A 27,913-nucleotide genomic window follows, 5' to 3' on the forward strand; every position below is an offset into this window, starting at 1 on the left:
CAGTAATTATACACTGGAAGAAACTATGTATAGAAAAGCTGATTAACTTGTGGGGTGTTGTAATTTTCTGAGCTGGGAACATTTCAAACGGGATGGTAGTGCTCATGTTGGTATGGTTGAAAATCCAACTGCAAACCCTTAGCTAAATATTTAACAACATCTCGCTCTAAAAGCATCAAACAAGTCTAAAGACTTTATAAATCAAGGGATTAAATGGGCCAGGTCTTTCCTGGCTTACCTGTAGGTGGCACTGTATGAGTAGGCCAGGGAAAGCCTGCGCTAACCTAGCAGACTTAGAAAAGTGAGCCTCACTCAGAGTTGTTTGTCATCATCATGGCCATAATCATTGCTCTCTCCACAGTCACAGTTAGCGTCATTCCTTCATAAGTTAATGGGATGTGAGGTTGTTCGAGGTCTCACCTCCCTCTACTCTGTTCTGTCACCGTCTGATGTGTGTACATTTGCCTTTGGATTCTCACTTGGCTCCAGGTTCTCTGCTCCTGTGCTGTCCCTTGGCTGAGATGTTCTGCCATGTGCCTCCTTGCCTTGTTTTCAGGGGTGTCCTGAGTGAGTCCCCCCTGTGTCACTCCAGTTCTTAAGTCACAGCTAAAGGAGGGCTTCTTTTTTTTTATTTTATTCAATTTCATTTATTCATTTATTTTAATTTGACCAGAGAGACACAGAAAGAGAGAGAGAGGAAAGTGAGAAAGCAAGCCACCAGGTCGGGGAATCGAACCATGGTCATGTGGGAGTGTCCAGCGCCTTAACCACCACGCCACTTGCCAGTTCCAGGAGGGCTTCTGTTCTAGTCCATTCCATTGCTAATAATGGAATACACATGAGTCTGGGTGATTTAAGAGAATAGAGGTTTATTCAACTGTCGATTTAGAGGTCCAAGAGGCAGGGGTCACCTCTGGTGTGGATCTCCTGGCTGCCTCACAACATGGCGGAGGGTAGGAGAGCATGGCCTCTGTTCCCTATGTCTCTGCTGATTTTCGCCTCTCTCCTCATAAATCCTCTAGGAGTCAGTTGTAGGGACCTCATCTTAATCTCTTAATCACTCCTAAAAAGCACACCTTTTGGACCCTGGCCAACTGTGCAGTTTAGTCTTGACCTGGTGGCTTGAAAAACACACCAGATGCAGGTGTGTTCATGCCCAAATCCTGAAAGGAGGGAGAGATGGAGGAGAAGGGATTGCAGTGTGACCATTCCCTAGGAGGGGTGCTTTCTCACTTTCCTCTCTGTCTTTCCAGCAAATGGTTGTGCACTTTGGCAGAAATTAACAAGAATCCCATACCTTTCATAACCATGAAGGTATCATGTTTCCTTGTAATACTTTTATGACACAACTGAGTTCTAACTCATGAACTTTAGGGGGACACCCAAGCTATAGCAGCTTTGGGCATACAATAATCTTTGCCTAGAGAAGCTTTGCCCTGTTTCCCTGCCTCCTGACTAGTAAGATCTTTGCTTCTAGTTGATGTCTAAAAATCAGCCTTTAGGGGACCAACAGTTAGCATAATGGCTATGTCGCTGGACTCCCATGTAGCTGACCACGGTTCAAGTCCCGGACCCGGTGGCTTAAACTCACGCCTGGCGCGTGTGCATGCACGCCCAAGATCCCGAGAGGAGAATGGAGGAGAAGGGATTGCAGCGTGGCCATCCCCCCTGGGGGGTGATTTCTCGCTTTCTGTCTCTCTGTCTCTCTCTGTCTGTCTGGCGAGCACATGTACCCTATAGTAAAAACCTCTCCAAAAAAAAAAGAAAAATCAGTCTTTAGCAACTGTCTCCTGGACTTTCGTTTGTTTATAACCAGTGCCCCACCCAGCTCTCCAGAGTGGGAGTTAGCTCCTGGCCTCCTTTGCTATTTGCTGACTGTATTCAACTGTCCTTCTTTTGTACCCAGGGACCTGTGGTGTTCTCCATTCTGACTCTTGACATCACTTATGAACTCCTAGAAGTTAGGGCTGTTGTCTTATTGTTTTGTTGTTGTTTGTTTGCTTGTTTGTTTTGTCCTAGAGGGCACAGGGAGAGAGAAGAGAGAGAGAGAAAGAGAGAGAGAGAGAGAGAAGGAGGGGAGCACCTCCAATAGGGCATGGTCATACCTCAATCCCTTCTTTATTTCACCATCCCGTGAGGACTTTGGACCTGCATGCACATGTGCTGGCCATAGTTTTCAAGCTGCCAGCCTAAGACTTGAACTGTGGGTGGCCATGTGGGATCAGCTCCCTTTACAGAGTGCCCGATAGCTGCAATATAAAAGACCAGCCCTGCGGCTTTGTCTTATTTCTTGGTATATCACCAAAGTTGGACACATAGCAAGTTCTTGACTTATATTTATTAAATGGATGAGCTAAAGAAGGAGAAGATTAAATAAAAGGCCTCATAATACACTTCCTGAAAGACAAGGTTGTGGAAAAGAAATTTCTAGTCTTCCTTTTACTAAAATGTTTTATTTTTAAGCTCTTTTCAGCTTTTATGGAAAGAAGAGCGAAGCTACAAGAAAGATGCTTCCTTGAAAAAAAAAAGTTATATTATCCCCTGTAAAGATGGGCATATTAGATTCTACCCCTTAGCAATTCCCACCTCTTATTAACATTCTTGAATTTGTGTCTCTTAAGTAGTATCAGGGCAGGGTGTGTGTGTGAATTATGATTGATTTAATCATTCACATTGGTAGCAAATGGAAGCTTAAGTTCTGGCTAATGGGATTTGAAGGTAACCTATTATGAGATTTGGGGAAAGATTTTCCTCACTAAAATAGAAGAAAACCCATTGGGCAAATGCTCCAGTTCCTGACTAGATGTTGTTGCATTGGTATGTGATACCTGAAACATCTGCAACCATTTTGTAGTCAAGAGGAGAACTTATGCTGATGCTACTGAGATGGGAAAACCCCATGGTTCTAGTGGACGTATGGAATCACAGATTTACCTTCCCTTGAACATGTCCTTTTTCTAGTCTTATTATAAAATGACAAGTCTCTTACTTAAACTTGCTGTTTGGTCTACTTTTTTCTTATAGTCAAAAGTATTGGAATTGATGTGTCTTATACATTTTTTATAATGCTTTTCTCAGCATTTTCTTAGTATCAGCCTTCTCTACACTGTGGGGATCTAGAGTAGTTAGTTCAGTGGGAGGGAACTGAGGAACAGGCGTTGTGGAACATGCTGGATAGTGTCCTGTCCTTTCAGATCCACTTTCTACCTTTTTCCGTCCTGCTCTCTTGTCTAATAGGCTAACTTTCATCAACTATCTCTGTCTTCTCATCTTACTGAGAAAGGTAATGACCAACACTTTTTTGAGTTTGCAAATTATATGTCAATGTATGAGTCTCTCCAAGGTTTCTCATCACATATCGTATTCCCTGTAGTTTTCTTTTCCAAATTTCCCAAGACTGAATGCAAATTTGGGAGCTTATAATTGTCTTCCATATACCAGTCATGGTTCCAACAGACACAGATAGCTTTCTCAAATTTGGATAATCCAAGGAAGGTTTAGTTAGAAAGGAGTGGGCAGTATGGTGGGCAAACACGAAATTGGCCAGTAAGTACCAAAATCTCTGCTTGAGTCTGCTTCAAGCAATCTAAGTCCAGAGTCAGAAGCCCAATCTTCCCAAAGCGTTGTTGGATCAAATGTTTCTCGTATCTCTTCTGTCACATTCTTCTCTTTCTTGTAGAAGGATCTCAAGTTACACTTTCTCTGGAAAGTTTTCTTGTCTTTGACTAATTAACACTTATTGGGCCTTCACTTCTACTGAGAGCCTTTACTTATACTGCATTGCTATTAATAAAGGCTCAAAATGTATTAGAGTTTGGAGAATAGATACCTATAAAACCTATCTATCATTAAACTCAATAATACCACCATTATAATACACAGCATACTTTATGCTATTTTAAAAATTGAGTTTATTTCATTGCAGAAAGAGAATAAAAATCCATGTGTAGTTTTTTTAATAATATATAGTTTCCATGAACTTTTTGAAGACCCTTTATCATACAAAGATCCTATGTCCCCTTCATCGTTAGCACCTTACATCTGTAATGGTATGTTTGTTATACTTAGTAAACCAGTATTGATAAATTATTAGTATTAACGAAGTTCTTGCTTTATTCATATATCCTTAGTTTTTAATCTAATGATCTTTTCCTATTACAGGATCATGTCTAGGACACCACTTTCCATTTATTGGTCATGTCTCGATAGGTACCCCTTGGTTGTGACAGTTCCTCAAGCTTTTCTTCTTTGTGATGGTCTTGATGGTTCTGAGCATTTTTGCTCAGTTATTTTGGAGACTATCCCTCAATTACAGAGGTAAAGAAAGAACCATCCTCACTATATCGAAATCAAGGGCACATACTATCACTGTCACCACGGTTTGTCTCTTTAACCACCTGGCTTTAGAACTGCCTGTCAAGTTTATCCACTTCGCAGTTATTCTCTGCCCCGACCCCTCTTACATATTGTACCCTTTCAACAGAAGTCACTATGAAGGGCACATTTAAGAGCCGACAGTTGTAGTACTAATTTTTAAATTATTGCAGGACACATTTTGGAAACATCTTTCCAGCTCATGTGATTTCTTACTCCCTAGGAACTGTCCTCTCCCAACTCCAAAGGGTGTCTTCCTCCATGCCTTTATGCACCGCCTCTCTTGAGCAACCAGTTGTAGTTGTTCAATGAAATCCTGTCCTCTCAATCTTGCTAACTGGAATAAGTTGGGTCGACAGGATTTCTTTTTGGGTGTTCAAAATTTGAAGGTAAGTCAGACTCTTTGTTTGCTCAAGTTTAATATGTACTACTAAATGAATGACTAATAATACCCTTTGATTGACTAATAATTATGCAAACAGCCTCATTCAAATAATTCCAACATTGTTGATTATCTACTGAGCATGCATTCCTCCTTCCCTTCTTACCACATAAATCCAATTTTATGTCTAATAGACTATTTCTCCTAGATAACATGTATTCCAAAGAATGTATCCCTACCCTCAGCTTCAGGAATAGGTCTTTATGTCTGTCATATTAGGAATAGGCACATGACCCAGTGAAGCACAATCAGTATGTGCAAAAACTTTGCTGGAGTATACTGGGAGAGTTCTTTCTTCTACTATAGCTTTGAAGTGACCTTCTCTCTCTTCTGGATCTTATCACATATTAGACTGGAACCATTTTATGATTTCCATACTAGCCCAAGGAGGTAGCTGGAATGGAGGAGAGTGGCATAGAGAATGTCAAGGAGATGGAGCAAGACTCATTCTGAAGGCTATATCTAGATTGGTACTGCTCAAAATGTAGGGTGCCACTCTACAATGACATAAATGCAAAAGTTGAGAGCAGGTCTAGCCTGACGGTGTAATGGGTAGCAAACTGAACTGCAGTGCTGGAAGCTACATGCTGATCTGGGATTGGATCCTGGATCAGCTTGAAAGCATGTCATGCCCAAGATCCTGGTAAGCTGGAGGAAAAGGGAAAGGGGATCATGGCATGATGAGAACATACTGAGGGTGTTTCTTTTTCTCTCTCTCTCTCATGTGTGCATGTGCACACACTGTATCATGAATAAAATAAATGAAAAAAAAATGAGAATAAATGTAGGGAGTTGACATTGCTGTGACACCTACAAGAGACTTGTCTAGCCAGAAAGGCTATTGACCAGTTTGAGTGTTACCCTAAAGCGAAGTGAGCTGCAAACTGAATGCGGGTTCTGTGCATTAGGACTGTGGTGCAATCTGCACTGGACTGAAAAACAGCAACAGGGACCAGCAGTTGGCATAATGGCTATGTCACTGGATTCCCATGTAGTCAGCCACGGGAACCGGTGGCTTAAACTCATGCCGGGCATGTGTGCGTGCGTGCCCAAGATCCTGAGAGGAGAATGGAGAAGAAGGGATTGCGGCATGGCCATCCCCCCGGGGGGTGATTTCTCGCTTTCTGTCTTTCTGTCTTCCTCTGTCTTTCTGGTGAGTGCACGTGCCCTATAGTAAAAACCTCTCAAAAAAAAAAAAAAAGGGAAAACCAACAACAATAACTACTGTGCAACAACAGTAAGTGTTGTCCCTTGCAGATATTTTGAGAAGCACCACTCTAGATTTTGATAATGATGAAGTAATTAATTTCCCACTGTTTATGGCAGCATAAATTGTTTTCTCCAGTTCCTAGCCAAAAGCATCCTAACTGCTACAGCAAGTGAATCCAGCAATAAGAAAGAACATAGACTCTTCTTATGGAGGACACATGTTGTTAAATGAAGAGTGTGTGAGTGTGGGTGCATGTATGCGTGTGTGTTTATCTAGCTCTGGTGCTGGATAATCATTTCTCATTGTCAGCAATTGGAAAAAACGGAAGCAAAGTATTCTGGTGTCTCTTTCCAGCCACTGGCCTTTTGCAGCCAAGTCTTTGACTTGCTATCGATGTAATCATGAAACACATGGAGAGACTTTAGCACAACCAGAGATCCATTTGTATCTCTAGGGTGAGCTCCTACGATGAAGAATTGTTGACTGCATGCAATCCTCTGATTATGTTTTAATCTTTGTACTTTAAAAGTTTTCTAGTATTGGGAAAATATCAGTGTGATTTATATAACTTTTTTCAGTCATCATCTTTTCTTTTTAACATGAAGAAAAAAATTTGGATTTATTTTTAAATTTAGTATTCTTCTGCTTGTTTTTTTTTTTTTTTTTTTTTTTCCTGGGGGGGCTTAAAGGGGAAAAAGCCTGAGGGGCCTTAAAGGTGAAAAGGTAATAGGGTCCACCCAAGGAAATGTGTCTGGCATGTTCTTGATGTGTCCTCTCCAGTTGAGTGAATGGATTACTGGAGTTTAAGAGACCTGGTGAATTGAGAAGGTGACATTCAGCAGTGAGACTTTAATTATCAAGTAGTACTAGTTGAGAAGTTTTAGGGTCCTCTTCTTGTAAGATGTTGTTTTGTGATGGTATGTTTTTCTCAGGCCTACTCCTCAAAACTTCCTGTAACGTAATCGACCAGTTTAGCTCCATTCCTTCCACAACGCTCAAAATGTCTTTTTGTCTAGTACTAAATTCATCTGCCATACCACCAGCAAGAAGAGGCAAACTCATTCCTTCACTGGGTAAACAATATGCCTCAAAGTTTCTCTTATTTACATCATGGTTTACTTTAAGGAATTATCAGAATTATAACAATGTTACTTATAAGTTACAGAAACAGAGCTTTGAAATTCTTTATTTCTAGTGACATGAACTAAGTGAAGGGTTATATGAAATGATTATTGTGTGTACATGAATAGATAAATTTATTAATAGATGTGAACCTTATTTTGTGACTATTTTGTTATTATTTCGATCCCAATGAAATGTTTTTAGTCAGATTTTTTTTTTTAACATGGAGAATAACTTTTCACTTATCATTCTGAAGTTAGTCTGGGAAGAATATCTGTATGAAATTAAAAAGTTTATTCTTACAACAATTCAAAAAATTATTTTTGCAACAACAATGAAATGGGCATATCTCTTTCGTCTTGATGGAATGAAGCCACATGACAATTGATTTATAGTATGCATTGCCATTAAGAGCTTTGGAAGGACTCCTGGTGTTGAAGGATGAGGCAGATGGGGTGTTCTAGAGAACCAGAGAGTTTATTTTGGCTTCAAAACTGGTTACTATTATAAGAGATAGAAAACTGGGCAATAGCAAGCTGCAGCAGAAGGAACAGCCTCAGCAGATGAGCCTGATATATTATTTTAAGAATGTTCTCCCAAAGCCAAGTTACGATACCTTATTGCTTTGTATGAAGTACAAAATACATTTTCTTTATAGGATTTACTTTCCTTGAAAATGATGAACATCAATTGTATATATATATATGGATCTCCTATTAATATAAAAGTGTGGAGCTGTTGATTCAATTACACAGTAAAACATTATGTAATTGTCATGTGTCTTGGGATAGCCACGCTCTTATCCAACTGGCATTCTGTAACTTAACTTTTGGTTCTATTTTATAAAAAATTCAGTTGTGTGACTGAGATAGAAATGTTTACAAAATAGTCCATAATTCTCTTTGTTCTTGGCCTTTCTTGTAGTGGAAGAGGGTTGATGGTTCCAGATCAGGCTGATGGATCATAAGAAAAAAGAATTTTTGTCACTTATGGTCTGAAGTAGCATGGATTTTCCATAAGCTACTACTTTGGTGGTAACAAATGTGAAAGAAAAGTCACCAAGGGGAAGCAGTCTCTATTTTTGACTCACCGAAGGAAAACATCCCTGGAGAGCACTTGGCTTTCATTAAACGTTTTGTAAACAGGAAAGAAACTTTTGTTCTGGTATACTGTTGAGGTCTGCATACTTGTTAGTATAGCATGCGCCTGTATTATGCTGGCTCTCATCATGTCATTAGTCTACTTGTGCTGCTCTAACAAAATAGCTTAGACTGGTTATTTATAATGAACAAATCAGGAAGTCCAAGATCAAGTTTTGGTAGCTTTGCTGTCTAGTGAGGGCCACTCTCTTTCCTTCAAGATGGCACCTTGTTGCTGTGGTCCTCCCATAGCAGAAGGAAGTACAGCAGAAATGACCAAATCCTGTGTGAATCCTCTTTTATAAAGGTTGTGTTATAGTTTGGATGATGGTTTGTCCCCCAAAGTTTCATGTTCTGGAGTTTGATATGAGAGGGTGAGACCTAGTCAGTGGTGATTAGATCATGATGATTGTATCATGGAGGTAACACTCTTGTGAATAGATTGATGATGTCTTGTGATACCCAACGAGTTCTAGTTCTCCTGAGAAGAGGTTAATTCTCATGTGAACTGGCTGGTATAAAAGAGAAAGCTCCCTACAGCTATCTTGCTCTGCATATACCTTCTGTCCTCTGTGTACCCTTGAGACATGTTGTAATCCACCATTTTGTGATAGCTTTGGACTTCCAGCCATCAGAACTGTGAGTCAAAATGAATCCCTATGCTCTTAAGTTTACCCAGTCTTAAGTATTTCTGTTAGCAATACAAAAACAAACTAAGACAGGCCACAATCTCATTGATGAAGGAGGAGCGCTCATGACCTAATTTTCTCCTCAGGACCCCACCTCTTAATACTATTTTATTGAAAATTAAGTTTAAACATGAATTTTGGAGGGACCAAAAATTCAACCAGGGCAGGAGTGGGAGTTACTAACCAATTCACCACTTACAGTGTTAAGATAATCTCTGGAAGCAGAAAAACTATCTATTATATGTGTGGGTACCTGGTGGAGCTCCTAGATGTCCTATTTTAGCATTGCTCACTTACATCCCTACTGTTACTGTGTGAGCAGTACTGTGCTGAGAGCATGATGATATAAGCAACAACCATAAAATAATCTTAACCTCAAATCAATGGGATATAAGGATAAGTAACTTATATTTTCTCCCCTCAATATACTTTCAGTATATTAGGAGAGCTGGGACAGGTACCAAAAAACCTAAAATGTAAGATATTTCGTCGTAAGAAAAATCATGACGTACTTGTGCAAAGAAAAAACATAAAAATACATCATGATTTTTCTGATGACCCAATATAAAGACAACAAATGTTTCATGGGCTTGGGGAGATCACAAGCTGTAAAAGATAGCTTACCCATATTAACCCAATTCAAAAATAACACACAGCTATAGTCACACATGAGGTTGAGTTCTTGGCTATAGTACTATATGAATTTGAAGAGTGAAGATATTTTTATAAGATTAATTTTTTGAAGGATAATTTTAACTTTTATGAACAGAAAAGGTAATATTGCCTCTTTATACCATTTTCCTAGCAAGTTCTTTTTAAATTTAAAAATTTTTTTTTTTTTGCTATAGGGTACATGCACTCAGCAGAGAGAGACAGACAGAGAGAGAGAGAGAGAGAGAGAGAGAAAGTGAGAAATCCTCCCTCTGGGGAAAGGCCGTGTCACAGTCCCTTTTTCTCCATTCTCTCAGGATCTCAGGATCTTGGGCGTGCACACACACATGCTTAACATGTATTTCAAGTGGCCAGGACTCAACCATGCAGTCAACCATGTGGAATCCAGTGTCTTAACCTCTACACTATCTGCTGGCTCTCCTGGCAAGGTCTTGACCTGGCTTTTACGACTTGGCAACAAGAGCCACAGACGATGGATATAGGATGTGCCTCCCTCATGATGGCTGATCTTGTCATATCTGTCATTATAACTGATCGTGATATCTCCCATCATCTTGGTCAGGGCTCCCTTGTCTTCTATGTAGCCTGTGTTAAGGCAACAATGGCACAGATCTTTCTGTGGACAAGACATCTTCCTTGATAACGAACTGTGGAACTCCCATTCTGGCCTTGCCCTTGATAATGAACTGGAGAACTCCCATTTTACGGCTCTAGGCACAAGGCAGCAGAAGAACAACCATCTCAATGAGACCCACACATGTGCAGTTACCACCAGTTGTGCATTCTTTTTCTCCACCATGGTAGCGACAATATTAACACCTGTCTGAAGGACAGGTGGTTTCAGGGGAGCTGTCTCCTTTGTTGGCAGCTTCCTGCTTTGCTTGCTCTGTGTCTGGGTGTTCTGCGGACTAGCACAAGCAGTTGAGTTTGACTGCCCAGAGCCTGGGGGACCTGGTTAACTTCAGGAGCCTTCTAAAATATTTGTAAAGGAAGACCCTTTGCCACTGCAGCAGAATGTAGCAGGGTGATTTGACAAGCAGATGACAGAGGTGGTTACTATATTCCCTTCTGCAGACCTATCTGAGAGTGATAATCATTTGCTTCTTATTTGAACATTTTAAAACATTTTAACAGCATTAAAAACTCTCTTTGAAATCATATATGTACATGTTTAAAATCAACAGATCTCTGTCAGGCCTGTTGCCATTCTGCACTATGGTTTACATTTATGTAGAGATTTTCCAGATTAGTGTCAGAAATGAATCTGATCATTTAAGACAGTCTAAATCTGTACTTCTATAATTCAGCATATGTAACTATGACCATAATATTAATATTATCTCCCATAGCAAATACTTTTTTTTGAAATTAAAAGGATTGTATCAAATGAATTTTTACATTTTTTTTCTTGGTAGGCAAGAATAATTTTTTCTTGTCCTATTAATATAGATCCTATTAATATAGATTTCTTTATTTCTTTCTTTTAATTTCTTCCAAGAGAGGCAGACAAATGGACAGGCAGGCATATCCTACTTGAGCCTCCGTGCCACAGCCCACATCCAACCTCAGTCAGCCAGATCACAGGTACTGGGTGCAGTCAGAGAGGCCCTGGGACTTGAACCCAGAACCTTTCCCATGTGGGTCCAGTTGTTACCACTTTGCTACCAACTGGTCCCAAGCACTAGAAGTGTTTGTCCCCTCTTGATTAAAAGTATATTATATTAAAAATACTGTGACTTTATCCTATATACTTACACCAAAACACTGGTAGTCTTTTTTTCCCTCTGTTTTAGTTGTTTTGCTCTCTCTTACTTGACATTTGAGTAATCTAGTAATGAAGAAATTGAAAAGAATAAAAATTGGGGTACTAGATTGTCATTTATTATATATCTATAAAACACATATATGATATAGTTTTCATAAAAAGACTATAATTTTTATGATCATTTTACCTGCCCATTATATATTCTCTGAACCAAATTCTTTAGTTGTTATTACACTTTCTTCTGAGAAAGATAAATGAGACACTCCATAGTGGAATAACAAATAGATTTAGCTTTTGGGAGTTGGGAAAGTTCTGGCAAAATGCCAAGTGCTGAGCTTCAGGTTTTCGAAATTATTTTCAAGCCTGTAGATGCTGGGAAAATATCACATATGAGCCTCATGTTGTTGCCTGTGACAGTGAATTAGGTCAGCTTCCCCGGTGGTGTCTAAGGAAAAACCCATGACAAAAGGTAACGTATAAATCTCCTTGTTAGCCCAGACTCTGTTAGCTATCCATGTAAGAGGCTCAACAGGGTTGACAATCTTCACTGTCATTCCTTAAATACATACTCTTTGTCTGGTGGTCTGGCTGTTTAAATTGTGGTCATTCATTTTTTTAATTTTGGAAATTCCAAATGAATACAGTATTGATGTACTCATGGTGACCTCTAACAGTAACTACTTTCCCAAGGGGTAGAGGCTTAAATCCCTTTTTATAGCAAATCAGCCTGGAATTCTAATGCCAACATTCTGACTCGAGTTCATATGGTGAGTTCACTGAATGCGCCTGATATACACAGTAGCAGCGTCGAGCATGGAGGGAGGGACAGCAGGATCTTCGGACATGACAGGTGCCAGGTAGATAAGTGGAGGAAAGCTGGGAGATAGGAGCCACAGGGTAGAGGAAACCCTCTCTCTGTCTTCTTTTCCAAAGGGGGAAAGCATTTCATCAGGAAAACTGGTCATAGCTGTATACTTATCTTGTAGGCAGATGGTGAGACAAATGGAATTTGTTCAAGAAATGAGAATGACACTATTTGGGGTCATCCTAGTCCTTAATAAGTAGTAATGGTGCTTTTTCACATTCTACAAGATGGCGGGTGAAAAAACTTAGAAGCTGGACACTAAGGAGAAGAAACCTGAAACCAAGTTAAAAAGGGTGACCCCCAAGGCTAAAAAGCCCAAGAAGGGGAAGCCTCATAGCAGCTGAAACCCGGTCCTAGTCCAAGGCATTGGCAGGTACTCCCAGTCTGCCATGGATTCCAGGAAGGCCGCGCACAAGAGGAAGTACTTGGTCACTAAATCCAGGATCGAAAAGAAAAAGAAGGAGAAGGTTCTTGCTACTGTCACAAAACCAGCTGTTGGTGACAAAAATGGTGCTACCTAGGTGGCTAAACTCTAAAAATGCCTAGGTATTATCCTACTGAAGAGGTACCTCAAAAGTTGTTGGGCCATGGCAAAAAAAATCCTTCAGTCAGCCTGTGAGAAAGCTGCGAGCCAGCATCACTCCTGGGATCATTCTGATCATACTGGATGCCACAGAGGCACGCGGGTGGTTTTCCTAAAGCAGCTGAGCATGGCTTGTTACTTATGGCTGGACCTCTGGTCCTCAGTTGAGTTCCAAACACATAGAACACACCAGAAATTTATTGCCACCTTCATGAAAATTTATATTAGCAAAGTAAAAACCCCAAATACCTCACTGATGCATACTTCAAGAAAAAGAAGCTGTGAAAGCCCAGACACCAGGAAGGTGAGATCTTTGACACAGAGAAAGAGAAATACAAGATTACAGAGCAGCACAAGGTTGATCAGAAAGCTGTGGACTTGCGAATTTTACCAAAAATCAAAGCTGTTCCTCAGCTCCAGGGCTACCTGCGATCCATGTTTGCTCTTACAAATGGAGTTTATTCTAACAAATTGGTGTTCTAAATTTCTGACAAGAATGTAATTAAATAACTAATATATTAACAAAAAAAAAAAGTAGTAATGACTTGGTTAGCGCATTAATGGTTAAGGTCACTGATGTCAGGAGGACGTTAGCCAGGAGCAAGGCTTCTTCATTCCTCTTCTTCCTGGAGTGATGCAGGTGGTTTCTGAAGGGGATTTAGGACTCCAGAATATTTGGGTTGACCTTGAAGGGGCAAATCCTGAGTATACAAGTAAAGGGATTACTGCAGACAAGCCTCATACTGCATCACAAAGCTTTCTAAACTGCATAGATATGTTACAGATGTTGGGAGTTAGTTACTTAGGAGTTTGATGGTTCTCTTTGGAACTGCATCTGCAATAGTCTAAAGGCACACCTTCAAATTCATCATCCCCATGATGATGGTATCAGGAAGCAGGAGCTTTGGGAAGTGATTGGAACGTGGGGGTAAAGCTCTCACAAATATGATTAGTCCTTTAAGAAAGAGACACTAGAGAGTTAGGTTGCAACTTCTACCACATAAAGATTGAGAGAAGGCAACATCTCTGGACAAGGAAATAGTCCTTCACCAAACACAGAATCTCTTAGTGCCTTGTTTTTGGACTTCACAGACTCCAGAACTGTGAGAAATACATTTCTGTTGTTTATAAACTGTCTAGTTTACAACATTTTGTCATAGTAGCCTGAACAGACTAAAACACTGTTCAACATAAATTTCACTCTAGGAGTAACACTCAAGCTCAAGAAGGCACTAAAGCTGTATCAGTGACTTTAACTAAATTCTTAGAAATTTTTAGTTTAAGAATTTATGTTTTGGTAACCAGAAGTTAGCATGATGGCTATGTCACTGGACTCCCACATAGTCGATCGCAGTTCGCGTCCTGGACTCGGTGGGTTAAAACTCACGCCGGATGCGTGTGCGTGCATGCCTAAGATCCTGAGAGGAGAATGGAGGAGAAGGGATTGTGGCGTGACCATCTCCCCTGAGGGATGATTTCTCGCTTTCTGTCTCTATGTCTCTGTCTGTCTGGTGAGCACACGCACCCTATAGTGAAAAAAACCTCTCCAAAAAAAAAAAAAGAATTTATGTTTTGGGGTCAGTTCAGTGACACAGTGGTAACATACTATTCAGACAAAGCTGGATCTTGATGGAAGGTTGTGGGTTCGGATTCCTGGTCAACCTATGCATACTGGAGCACGCACCTATTGTCCTGCTAACTAGAAAGCCTGGGAGGGAATCTTGGAGTGATGGCCTGTTGAGGGTCCCTGTTTTTATCTCTTTCTAATGAAAGAAGTAAATAAACTTAATAAAAAAGTATTTATGTTTCATAATGTACAAAAAAATTTCAACCTTTATATACATGGACAAATTAGAGCTCAGAGGGATCTGCAGAGAAAAAGATTGTCCACTGTTACAAAAAAAGAATATATAAAAAATAGATTAAACTGCATTATTCTTTGCATAAAATTTAAAATATTCAACTCTTTTTGTATTACTGAACACATCAGATAATTATCTAAAATCTGTAAGGAAGAACTGATAAAAAAGGTCAAGCAGAATTTATCTTAAATTTTTATCTGGTTTATACTTTACAACATTTAATGATACTAGTATTAATTTTCTGCTTTTAAAATTGAGATGTAACTGGGACCAGCAGATGGCATAATGTTTACGTCACTGGACTCCCATGTAATCAATCTTGGTTTGAGTCCCGGACCTGGTGGCTTAAAACTCACATCAGGCATGTGTGCATGCATGCATGTCTCAAATCACAAGAGAATGGAGAAGGGATTGTGGTGTGATCATTCCCCCTGGGGAGTGATTTCTTGCTTTCTGTTTTTCTGTGTCTGTCTGTCTCTCTGGTGAGTGCATGCGCCCTATAGCAAAAGTCTCTTAAAAAATTGAGCTGTAACTTAAGTATACCAAAGCACATATATCTTAAATCATTAGATCAATAAATCATATACACCTGTGTGACCACCACTCAGCTTACATTTAGAATATTTCCATTTTATGCTCTTTCATGGATAATACTATTTCAAAAACCAAACAAATAATAGCAACAACAAACACTTTTCTGCCCTTTCTCTGTTTCCATACTGTTGTCTGTTTTGAACTTCATGTAAATGAACTTTATTATCTGAATTGTTTTGCTCAACATTGTGTCTATAAGACTCATCCTTGAGTATAAGAGTAATTTATTCTTTTACACTGCTGTGTAGTATTCCAATGTATGAATATACTACATTTATTTATCTATTCTTTTTATAGATAGACATACATTGTTTATTGTTTGGGCACTATTTTAAATATTGCTGTTATGAACATTCTTATACTTATCTTTTAGTAAAGATAATCACTCATTTCTATTAGAATATACTCAGGAGTAGAAATGCCAGGTCACAGGGCATTTTTCTGTTTAGCTTAGTAGATACTTCCAAGGGTTTTGAACTGGTAAAAGTGTTTATCTTTCCTTAGCAGTATATTGAACTTTCAGTCACTCCTCATCCTTGCCAACACTTGATTTTAACTGTCTTTTAATTTTTAGATGTCCTGGTGGAAGTATAGGAGTATTGCACTGTGGTTTAAATTTACATTTCCCTTATAACTAATGATGTTGAAAACTGTATGTATATTTTTAAAGAACCCATAATCTTATTAATGTATCTTATTTTTCTATGTGCCTTTTTTAAAAAGAGATTTTTAAAGGGTGTATGTGCTTGCCAGAGAGACAGAGAGAGACAGAGAGACAGAAAGTGAGAAATCAGCCTCCCCCCCCACCCCGCCCTGGGGAGATGGCCATGCCACAATCCCTTCTCTTCCATTCTCCTCTTGGGATTTTGGGCACACACACACATGTGCCTGGCATGAGTTTTTAGCCACCGGGTCCAAGACTCGAACTGCGGTCTACTACATGGGAATCCAGTGACGTAAACATTATACCATCTGCTGGTCCCTTTATGTGTCTTTTCAGTGTAGCCCATATGTTTACAGAACTAAAATCAGAGTATATCTAGAATTTTGTGTCTTTTAAACTAATTATTTGAAAGTTTGTCATATTTATCACTTAAAATAGCTTCTTAATATTTCCACTGAGTTTGGTGTAGCATCACGTAGCCATTTCCTTCTTATTTATTAGGTTACCTCCTGTTTTCCCTCTGGATCACTGTTGTCCTCAGAGAGGAGGAATGGGTAATGTTTTAACACAATGGAAATTAACATTTGGAGCATGTTGTGCCCGCTAGGTGGGCTAGGTGCTTTGGATGTGATTTTTATTTTATTCCCAGTACAACTTGAAGAAGTAAGTGAAATTTCTAATTTATAGGTGAGGAATCTGAGATTAGGTTGTGAAACTTACGCACTCTTGGTATATCCACTAGGTGATAAAGCAGGATTTGTAGTTCAGGCTAATGACTCCAGAGCTCCGACCATCCACGCCAAGGCTTTGCTCATGCTGTTGTCCACAGGCATAGAAGGTTTCCAGCCCTACCTCCTGGTTCTCGAAGACTCCTACCCAACCCCCTCTCAGACTTGCAGCAGCCTCCCTCTGAGTAGCACTGTTTTAGATAGCTTTTCTCATGCTCTATTCAAAATATTGTTTTCCACACTGTCCATAGGTTCACCTGTGCTTTTTCTCAGTCTGGCCTTTAGAATAACCCAGGGCTCAGAACCGGGAGCAGGCCAGAGATGACCTCGAGCACGGTGGCACTTGGAATTCTAACTCCAGAGTCTGGCCAGGCCTTTCCTGAGGGGATTTGGACAGTTAGGGGGACTGGACAAATTCATTTTTATCACTTCAGCCTCCAGATCCATTTCAGGACCCTGAGATTATCATAGGATTGGGTGAGAATTAAGCATGAGTGAGCTGAACAAAGCCCACTTTCTTTTTGCTTTCAGAAGACTCACTTTCTGTACAGAGCATGAGCTGTGACAGTTTTTGTCACTTAAGCAGTGGAGCTGCTGCTCTGTGATGCTTGCTGGCAATGGGCAGCACATTCGTGTGACCTCCTGGACTGCACTCCTGCCGGAGGGACATCAGGGTACAGCACTCACTGCAAATTACTGTGATGTTCTCGCCCAGGGGGTTGAAGGAAGCCAGGGCACCTAGAACACCAAGCTGGCACATCATGTTCCACAAATGATAGTAAGTGTGCTTGCCAGTTACGGAACGCAACCTGAACGCAAGTCATGATCGTAATTGCGATCCTCGCCAACCATCTGTCCCACACTTCAATTCCTTGGGAAGACGTCCCTGGCTTCTTAGTATGCTGTCACAATTTCATTTCCTCATTCAAGGCAAGCAGTGGGTGGCATGGAACTCTGCTATCAGACTGCCTCTGCTGGAAGCTGAGCTCTACTATTAATATGTGGGAACTGTGTGATCCTGGGCAAATTATTTACTTCTCTGAGCCTTCGATTTGTTCCATCTGTAACATAAGGTTTAAGTAGATCTCATAATTTTCTCATAGGGTGGTTATGAAGATTAAATAAGTAATCACGAATAGCATTTAGAACAATGCCTGGCATAGAGGCACTACTAAAAAAAATGCTATTTGTCATTTGCTTGCATGAGTGTGAGTGTGTGACTGTGTGTGTATGTGTGTGTGTGCAATATCAGCATTTATGCTTAGGTTAACTCTTCCAAAATATTTGGTTATGTCATATCCTAAAACAAACAGTCCACAATTATTCAATATAATTGTAAGTTATTACATAATTATTTAGGTCATTGGAAAAAAGTCATGACTTATTTTTCCATGCAAACATGTATCATGACTTTTTTTGATGACCCAATAGTAATTTATAAATTTAACTATAAGCGATGAAGTCCTTCGTTGTTGTCCCAAATGATCTCATAAGCTTGCTCCTCCAGCCTCCTGCACACATATACACACCCGTGCTTCCCACACAGCCAAGCCCTGAGCGCCTATGTGCTGCTGTGCCTTTACACAAGCCACCCCCTCCCTGATGGCTTCCCCCTCATCTCCCCTCTTCTCTCTTCTCTGGAGAAGCAGAGCCACAAGCCAGGGAATCTCATCTCATTTCTGTTTGCCTCTATTTCTAAGAGCTCTGCCGGTTTCCTCCTCTTGGGTTCTGTGAAGCAACCTTGCACCTTTTTCTGCTTTCTCTGGGTTGATGCTGCTCCCCAGCAACCACAGAGCTCCATTCCTGGAACTCGTAATTCCAAGAAATGACTCATGACTTGCATCCATCTATCAGTGCTTAATGCATCTGGACTGCTTAAACATTGTCATCATTACCATGTCCTCCAACAACAGTTAAGTTGCTGATAGTGACGGATCTATCTAGGTGACTTAAAAAAAAAAACTTAATTGTGTTTTTTAATGGGCAATAATTCCAGGTTATGGATTAGAAATGGATTTATTACAGAAGTCAGAATGAGTTTCAGTGTCAGTGATCTGACTTGGAGTCTAGAGTCACACTTACTTGCGAGTGTTCCTGGTCAATAAAAGCTTGTAGCATTATTCATGATTGCTAAGGCATGGAACCAACCCAAATGTCCACAAACAGATGAATGGACTGAAAAATTGTGGCACATACACTCCATGGAATACTATTCAATCATAAAAAACAACAAGGCCCTGGAATTTGATAGAAAGTGGATGAATATGGAAGATTTGTTGCTGAGTGAAGCAAGTCAGGCTATGAAAGAGAGACATTGTATGTCTCCACTTAACATATACCGACTGTCTGCACTCTATGGTAGAGACTGAAAGACTGGAAAACATAAAAGCATTAACAATTGTAAAGGACATTAGAGACAAAGTAGAAAAAGAGTGTGGGAGGGGAAGAGCATAGGAAAGGAAATTTTGGGGAAAAATGGAGAGGTAAAACACTTGTGGGACACAGATAAGGTTTTTTTATCTGTTGGCGAGGTTGTGTATAATAGTCTCAACTAGGCTGGACTGAGGTGTATATCATGCCGGGTAAAGTTTCTTCACAACCTAAATGATGTATAGCAATTTAATATATGAATAATAATTTAAAAATTTAAAGAAATATGACAGCCCACCCAAAAAATGATTTTGTGGCCACCTAAGTAAATTGTGAAGCCACATTTGGTGTTTCTGATGGAAGTGAGACTGCTTGGGTTCAAATCTCAGCTTTTAGTGTTATTAACTGGGTTTTCTTGAGTTATTAAATTCCTCTGCACCTCTGTTGCTCATCTGTAAAATGGACATAGTAGCTACTTCCAGGTTTTTTATGAAGATAAAATGCATGAATAGATGTGAGGCCCCTAGCACAGTGCTAGGAAAGTAACACTCAATAAGAGCTCATATTTAATCATCACCAACTTTTCCTTTATATTCTCAATTTTTTAACATCAATTATCTTTAACTAGAAATGATCTTAGAACTTATATAGGCCAGTGGTTGACAAACTTGTTCATTTTGTCTTTCTTTTTAAACAATGGACTATTTTTTCTTGAAGAACTGTATATGGAACTCTAGTAGCTGAAGTGGCTGGCGCCATGTGCCTGTGAGTGCATGGCCTTTCTGGGCTAGTCGCCCTATCATCCAATCTGGTGCAGACCCAAAGATGACCCCCTCTTTAATTGCTAAAAGAGTGTGTGCACTCAGCAGAGACAGGGAGAAACAGAGAAAGCAGAGACAGAGAGAGATAGAGAGAGAGCAAAAGCATCCCCCAGTCAGGCATGGTCATGCTGCCATCATTTTTCTCCTCCATTTTTCATCCTGTTTGGATCTAGGCCATGCACACATACACACATGGATGGTGTGTTCGAGGCTGGGTCTTGAACAGTTGTCTACCATGTGGGATCCAGCTTCTGATGCTTAGCATTTAACTACTGCCCTATGGGTCTGGCCCCAAGAAACAGTCAGAGGTGATACTACCTCATTACTAAACTAGACATCTGGGACTCTCTAGACCTGTGGTATTGTAAGCACAAACCTGGGCCCAAACTCGATCATTTTATCCACAAGGAGGCTGATCCCATGGGATTTGCCAACAATGAGAGCTTAAAAGTGGCAGAACTGGAGCTTAGTTTGCCTGACTTCAAGCCAGCAAACTTTAGCTACACTGATTAAATCTTACAGCCTCTTCAGTGAGGAGATAATGAGAAAAGCACTGGGCCTGGGACCAGAAGGCCTGGTGTTGGCTCTGGGCTTTGCTGCTTGCTAGTTTTATAACCTTGAGGACCCTTTTTTTTATCAGACCTGCCCAGTCCACTAGCCATGTCTTCTCCTTTTTTTATAAACTGCCTCCTTCAGGAGTGCAACATATCCCACCCTTTGGTGTAACAGAGGGGTGCTAAATTTGATCATTCTTTGAGAAAAGCTATATCCTTAACCCATGAAAAGGCTATTCCTCTGTTAAAAGCAGATTGTTTAATTAGAACCAGTCAATAGAATCAAGTTGCCCAGAGTAACCTCCCTAACACTTCCTCACGAATCTTGATATAACTTTAGTTTGTGAGTACTACTATGATGAGTGTCATGGCCCTAAATCTGGCTTTTTAGAGTCATAATTAAATTCTGTCCTTTATTGGCTCAAGGATGGTCTTTTATCTCCTTCAAAAGTCAGTCTTTGGGTTGTCCTTAGCATGCATGGGAATTCTTTCCTGATCTGGCCCTGCATAATTTTCCAGCCTCATCTTCCCCATTGCCAAGTGCACACATGCTGAGATACTCATCATTCCTCGGAGGCTCCATGTTTTCCTTGCATTGCCTTTGAACATGATGTTCCCTTTTCCTGGAATGCCCTCTCCTGTTGGACTGACTGCCATTTGTCATGAAGCCTGAGTTCCAACTTGTCCATTCCTCTGGATAGCCTCTTCTGACCCTCCAGGCTGGTCTGTTCTTATCTTCGTGCTCATGGATTATGATCTATTGATGTTCTTGTGGCTGTTGTTTCTCCTATCTGGCTTCACACTCACAGTGAACTCTTTGAAGACAGAAATGGACACTATTCACGTCAGTATTTCCAGGACTTAGAAGAACTGATAGTGTAACATAGGCAATCCATAAATATTTGCTGAATAAGTGAAAATGTATAAATTCTTCTTGATAAGGGCGGAAAAATATTATAGAGTACAGACTTAACCTCTGTTAATTAGAAGCTGAAGCTTTTCATAAGCAACTTGCCAAGATTCTGTTGCTTTAAAATATTTCAGCAAGGTGCCTTTGAACTTCTATCTAGATACTTTGGAATTTAAAATTCTCCTCCTTTTAGTTTCTGAAATGGGGTTGAACCAAAGACAACCTCAAATTCATTTGGTTGGGTTATTAGGTAAGCCTACTAACAACTGATTTTCATGATCATATTTGAACTTAAAACAGTTTCATTAAGATTAGGAAAAGACATTCCAGAACCTGATGAAGCAAGGTTGCTACCACCCTCATTAGAAGGGATGAATTTAATAGATATTTACTCTTTAGTCTTATTTCTAAAATGTTCCCATATAAAACTTTATTACATAGAGACAAACCTATAGGATTTTTCAGTTCTTTAGCTTTTTAAAAGGTCTTAACTGTTAACAATGAACTCTTATTTCTTTGTCTTAATTTTTGCACCAGAACCACATATTATCACAAAAAATGCACAGTCAGGAAGAATTTGCAAAGTAAATTTATGCAATGAGGTCTTATTGAACTACTGCCTCCCCAAAATAGCATCCTTCATCTGGAAGAGCTTGAAGTTTAGATATCTGTTCTTTTTTTGTTAATTTGTTTTCTAGTGAGGCAAAAGATCTTGTCACTAAGGGAATAAATACATTTTATTTGTATTATTAAGTTTCTTTATTTATTTCTTCCATGAGCAAGAGAGGCAGAGGCAGAGAGAGAGAAAGATAGAAGAGAGAGTGAGACAGGCAGTATCCACAAGACAGACAGTATCCACAATGGAGTCTTGATGCCATGACCCAGCCCAGCCTTCAACCAGCCTTCAATTATGGCAAGCTTGTGCCTAGAGTACTCAGTGAGGTCTGCAGACTTGAACTGGGAACCTTTCCATGTGGGATTGCCTTGCAGTGCATCACAATTTGGTGCTGCACCACTGTTTGACCCTTTTATTTGGATTTTGTTCCTATTATTCAGGAGTATTATTTCAGTATACTAACATTGCCAACTGTACTGGTCAGAGGTGTAATGCTTTAGTTTCTAATATGGCGTTTGTGTTCTATGTTGATAAACAATGTCACAGGTATGTTTATGTCCCATTAACCGTCTTTGTACTGGTCTGCATAGATGCATAACATCCTCAAAATCTCAGTGACCTATATGAACATTTATTTCTTGTTCATGAGTTTATGAGCCAGCTGAAATAGTGTTTTCTTATGCTGCAGGTTGACTATGGTAGTTCCGCTCTGTGTAACCCTTATCCTCTCCTGAAACCAGCAAGTTAGCCAAACCCCATTCATCTCTTGGTGATGAAGAAGCTAGGGAACAAACCTCAATATGCAACCAAATCTGAAGTCCTTTCTGACATCCCTTTGACCAAAGCAAGTCACGTGGCCAAGCAGAAAGTTAAGGAGGAGAGGAAGTCCATGCCACCTTCTGTGCAGAAGTAACTGCAAGGTCAAATAATAAAGGGCCTGAAGACAAGGAAGAGTGGGGAATTGGAACTAATAAATTTAATCTATTACAGTCTTGTACCTGGAACCAAATATCTTTTAGCTGGAGATATATGATTATATACAAGAAATCTTCAAGAAGTTTATAAAATATGTGTATTATGAAAAACTATGCATAGATTTCAATTTTTTTTCATCACCACAGGACATGTGTGCTAGCCAGAGAGCCAGAGAGGCAGAGAGAGAGAGTGAGAAAGGATCACCCAATGGAATGTGGTCACACCATAATATCTTCTCCTCTGTTTCTCTATCCTCTCGGGATTTGGAGCATGTATGAAATCAGCATGTTTTTCAAGGTATCAAGGCCAGGGTTTGGACTGTGTTTGACCATGTGGGATTCCACTTCCCTTAAGACCAGAGTACATGACCAGCCCTCAAAATATTTTTGGACCAAAACGAACTTGTACTTTAACTCCATTTTTCTAAGAGCTTTTTGAAGTCTCTTCATACAATTCAACCTAATACTTAGAAAGAATCTATCTATCTATATATCTATATCTATATCTATAAAAATTAATTAATTAAAAAATGTTCCAGAAGAAAATTACAATGCACTTGTCACTAGATTGTAGCTTTGTCCATATTTTTAGTTTAAGGTATTTTGTGACTCAATAAAATGTGGAAAAAAAAAAAAGCAAGAACTAATAGTTAAAGCATCACCTTCATGAAGACTTGGATAATGTCCCAAAATGTCACTCAACTCAGGGTGTGAGTGTGCATGTGTGTGCATATATGCAAGAGCATGTACACGTGTGTGTGTGGGGGTAGACAAATGTGGTAGGCTGGTCTTGGGGAAGGGGACAGAAAAGCCAAAGCTAAGCCATCCTCAGTGACTGGTCATTCAGTTTACTCAGACTTTTGAGGTCACACAGGCTCCAGTGCAGACCCAATTTCAAAGATAGCTCAGGGCAGTGAGGGAGCGAAGGTAGGTCAGGGCACATCTGTACTCACAGAGGAGCTGAAATACTTCTTTCCAAGCACAAGGATGACGCAGAGAGAGAAGCAGAGCAGACATAGTCTTTTTTTTTTTTTTATGTTTTATTATATTGTTTCCCGATCTGAGAATTATATTTTCTTTCTGTTTCTTTCTTTTCTTTCTTTCTTCCTTTCTTTCTTTCTTTCTTTCTTTCTTTCTTTCTTTCTTTCTTTCTTTCTTTCTTTCTTTCTTTCTTTCTTTTTTCTAAAATTATTAATTTTATTCTTTGTCATTATTTTATTTATTTACTTATTTATTTTGAAGTTGACCAGAGAGAGACAGAGAGAAAGAAGGAAAGTGAGAAAGCAAGTTGCTTAGTCCAGGACTCGAATCACGGTCAGCCACGTGGGAATCCAGATGCCTTAACCACCATGCCACCTGCCATCCCTGGGAATTATGATTTCTAAAAGACATAGAGTGGAGTTTATTTAGTGGTTAGCCATTTGATAGAATCATTGAAGTATTTTCCTTTAAAAATATTAACATATAGTAATTGTACATATTTTGGGGGGGTATAATGTGATTTTTCAGCACATGAATAATGTTAATTATGAAATCAGTAATTATTATATTGATCATTGCAACCATTTGTTGCTACTTTGTGTCGAGAATATTCAAAATCCTCTTCGGTTATTCTGAGATTTATAGTAAGTTGTTATTAATGTTTCTCTCCCTAGTGTATTTTATTACATTACAAATTATTCCTCTTATGTATAATATTTGTTTCTGCTGATCAGTATCCCTTTCTCGTTCCAATCTTCCCAGCCGCCAGTAGTCTTTATTTTTCTACTGTTAGGAGGTCATTTTTTTTTCTGTTTCCACACGTGAAGGTAATATGTACTATTTCTCTTTTTGTGCTTGGCTTATATCACATAGGGTAACATCTTCCAGGCTTAACAACTTAACCTAAAATGACAGGAATTTTTCCTGTTTTCTTTTTTTAGAGAGATTTTTGCTATAGGGCACATGTGCTCACCAGAGAGAGAGAGAGAGACAGAGACAGAAAGCGAGAAATCACTCACCAGGGTGCATGGCCACACCACAGTTCCATTTCCTCCAGTCTCCTCTTGGAATTTTGGGCATGCACACATGCACGTGCGCCCAGCATGAGTTTTAAGCCACCAGGTTCAGGACTCGAACCACTGTCAACCATGTGGGAGTCTAACAATATAACCATCATGCCATCTGCTGGTCCCAGGAGTTTTTCATTTTTAATGACTAAGTAGTATTCCACTGTGTGTGTATACATGTGTGTGTCACACATTCTCCATCTGTAGATGGATGATTAAGTTGATTCCATATCTTGGCTATTAGGAATAGGATTTCAATAAACATTGGGGTGCAGATATCTCTATAACATATTGCTTTCCTTTCCTTTATTTGTATACATAGTAGTGGGATTGCTGGATCATATGACAGTTCTATTTTTATTATTATTTTTTCTTTTAATTACAGAGAATACATATGTGCATGCATGAGAGAGGAAAGCACCCTTGATGAGGTCTTATCATACTGCTTTGCCCTTTTTCCAGCCTTCCAGCTCCTTGGATCTTGGGGTACATGTGTATAAGCTGGGCATGTTTTCAGGCAGGCCTAGGTATCTGAACTTGTGGGCAACCATATGGTTTCAGCACTGTAGTCTAGTACCTTAGGAACTGCACTATCTATGCTGGGCCTATTTTTAGTTCTTTTTCTAGAACTTGCACACTATTTTCCATAATGGCTGTACTATATTACATTCACACCAACAGTGTAAAAGAGTGCTCCTTTCTACTGTGGTGTTTTTATACTGTCTTATATTCTGCTTCATCTGTAGCTCCCCACAGGTTAGTTTGAACCAGCAGGAGAAAGGCCAGTTAGACTTAGTGGAAAAAATTGAATAATAGAATATTTTAGGGACAGCCAGTTGGTGTGGTGGTTGAGGAAGTTGAATCCCACATGGCAAACTCTGTGGTTTGAGTCCTGAACCTAGTGGCTTGAAAAACATGCTGAGCACACGCACGTGTGTGCCCAAAATCTCGAGAGAAGAGTATAGAAAAAGGAATTGTGGTGAGGCCATCCCCCTGAGGGGTCATTTTTCACTTTTTCTCTGTCTCTCTGAAGAACAAAAACTTAAAAAAAATAACGTTCCATTTTTCTTTCTCAGCTATATAGAGGGATTCACACTTTTTATGGAGTCGATGCACGTAGAGGGTCTGCTGAACCTTCTCTGCACCCATCCCCACCACCCTCCCTGTGGGGTGCATATGCTCACTTTTTGCTGCGTTCCTCATGAGGCTGACCTCTTGTGGACTCCATCACCCAGACTCCCCTGACTTCTAGCTTCTAGATGAAGAGAGCAGAGTTTAGGGAGGTAGAATGAGGAAGGAAAGAGTCACTGGTCATCTCTGTTGGCTTCTTGTCCATCTCAGAAGGGCTGCCATGGCAGTGACCGCCTTCTCTTCTGAAGCCCAAAGCCCCTCTTTGGGTATGGCCCCTCTTCAGGCATAGTCCCCCCTACATCCTGAATAAAGATCCTGGTCAACTCACACCTTCAGGCCCAGGGGTGGTAGGCTACTTTCTCAAGTCTGCCTACAACCTCATCAACAGTCTCTTAATTAAACTCTCTATGTTAACCTGGAGACCCTGGCTGTGGTCCCCACTTACCTCTGAATCCACTAATTACCTGGATGTATTTTAGTTCTTATTCTCAGCATCTACCATGGGCACCTCTGTGTTCATGAATCCATCTCTCTTGAGTGCTGCCACCTCATTCTAGTCTTTCCAGGGTCTTCTCCATGATGTCGCCTGGTCTGCTCCTCCCTGCATATCAACCTTTTCTCTGTCACTCTTTATTTTACCTGGATAATCTTAACCATACCCATGGCTTTCACTTATAGAAGGAAACTAACCCTCACTAAGCATGTCTATGAGTGAATATCAATCAGATGCCATATCCCATTATTTCATCTGAATATTGAATATTTATTGAGTGTCTCCCACTGTCAAGGCGATTCTGGGGCTGGGAACATATCTCTTTGACTCTTCAAAACAAAGTGTGAGGTATTGTCTACATATCAGTGAGAATTCTGAGCTTCGGAGAAGTTAAATCTGTTCCATAGCAGGGCTGGGGTTGTTCTGCCTCCAGAGCTGAACTCTTCCTTCTGCAGAGCAGTGACAAGTGAGCGCCTCTTCTCTTACACTGCTGACCTCAAGATGAACTTAGCAGAACCTTTTCAAATTTTAAAAACAGCCTAGTCTGACTTTGGGGGTTTGGATGGTAGTAGAACAGCATATTTTTGTTAACTCATTCATCAGAAACATTTGCCTGACTGTCTCTGAGCCTCAGCTTGTTCCATAATTCACTGTGATTCTAAAAATTGCCCTGTTCCCAAGTGCTCGATTTTAGACTCATAGTATCCTGACAATACAAGGTTACTTTAAAATCAGAGCAGCAGAATTTATTCGAGAGATTTCTTTTCATCTTAGAAATTAGAAATAGGAAGAAATGGTATTTTTTTCCACCCTATAAAAAGAACATGTAGGGCTGGCCTTGTGGACTGGTGGTTAAGTCAGCTAGCTCACACATGGCCAAGTCCCACAACTTGAGTCGTGGACCCGGCAGTTTGAGAAACACCCTGGGAGCATGTGAGTGCATGCCCAGAATCCCAGCTGCATGAAGAAATGAAGACGGGGTCACAGTGTGACCATTCCCCATAGTGGGGGAGTACTTTCTCCCTCCCTACCCCTCTCTCTCTGGTGAACATGCTCTCTGGCAAAGTTGGAAAAAGAAGATGCAGATATATGTTTACTGGGGTATAAGGCTAAGGCCACCCTAAACTGTGGCCTCCAAAGCTCAGTCATTATTATTATTCAATTACTGTGTTAAAAAGAAGCATGAACCAGGAAGAGCTGCTTAGAAAGTGGAGCTGTGGCCGGCCTGGGGACGTCGCGGGCCCTTCTGGGCTCTGCGTGTCCCCCCGGGTCCCCGACAAGCCGGTA

The sequence above is a fragment of the Tupaia chinensis genome, unplaced genomic scaffold, assembly GCF_000334495.1.
Source record: "Tupaia chinensis unplaced genomic scaffold, TupChi_1.0 Scaffold000057_1, whole genome shotgun sequence".
Lineage (NCBI taxonomy): Eukaryota > Metazoa > Chordata > Mammalia > Scandentia > Tupaiidae > Tupaia > Tupaia belangeri.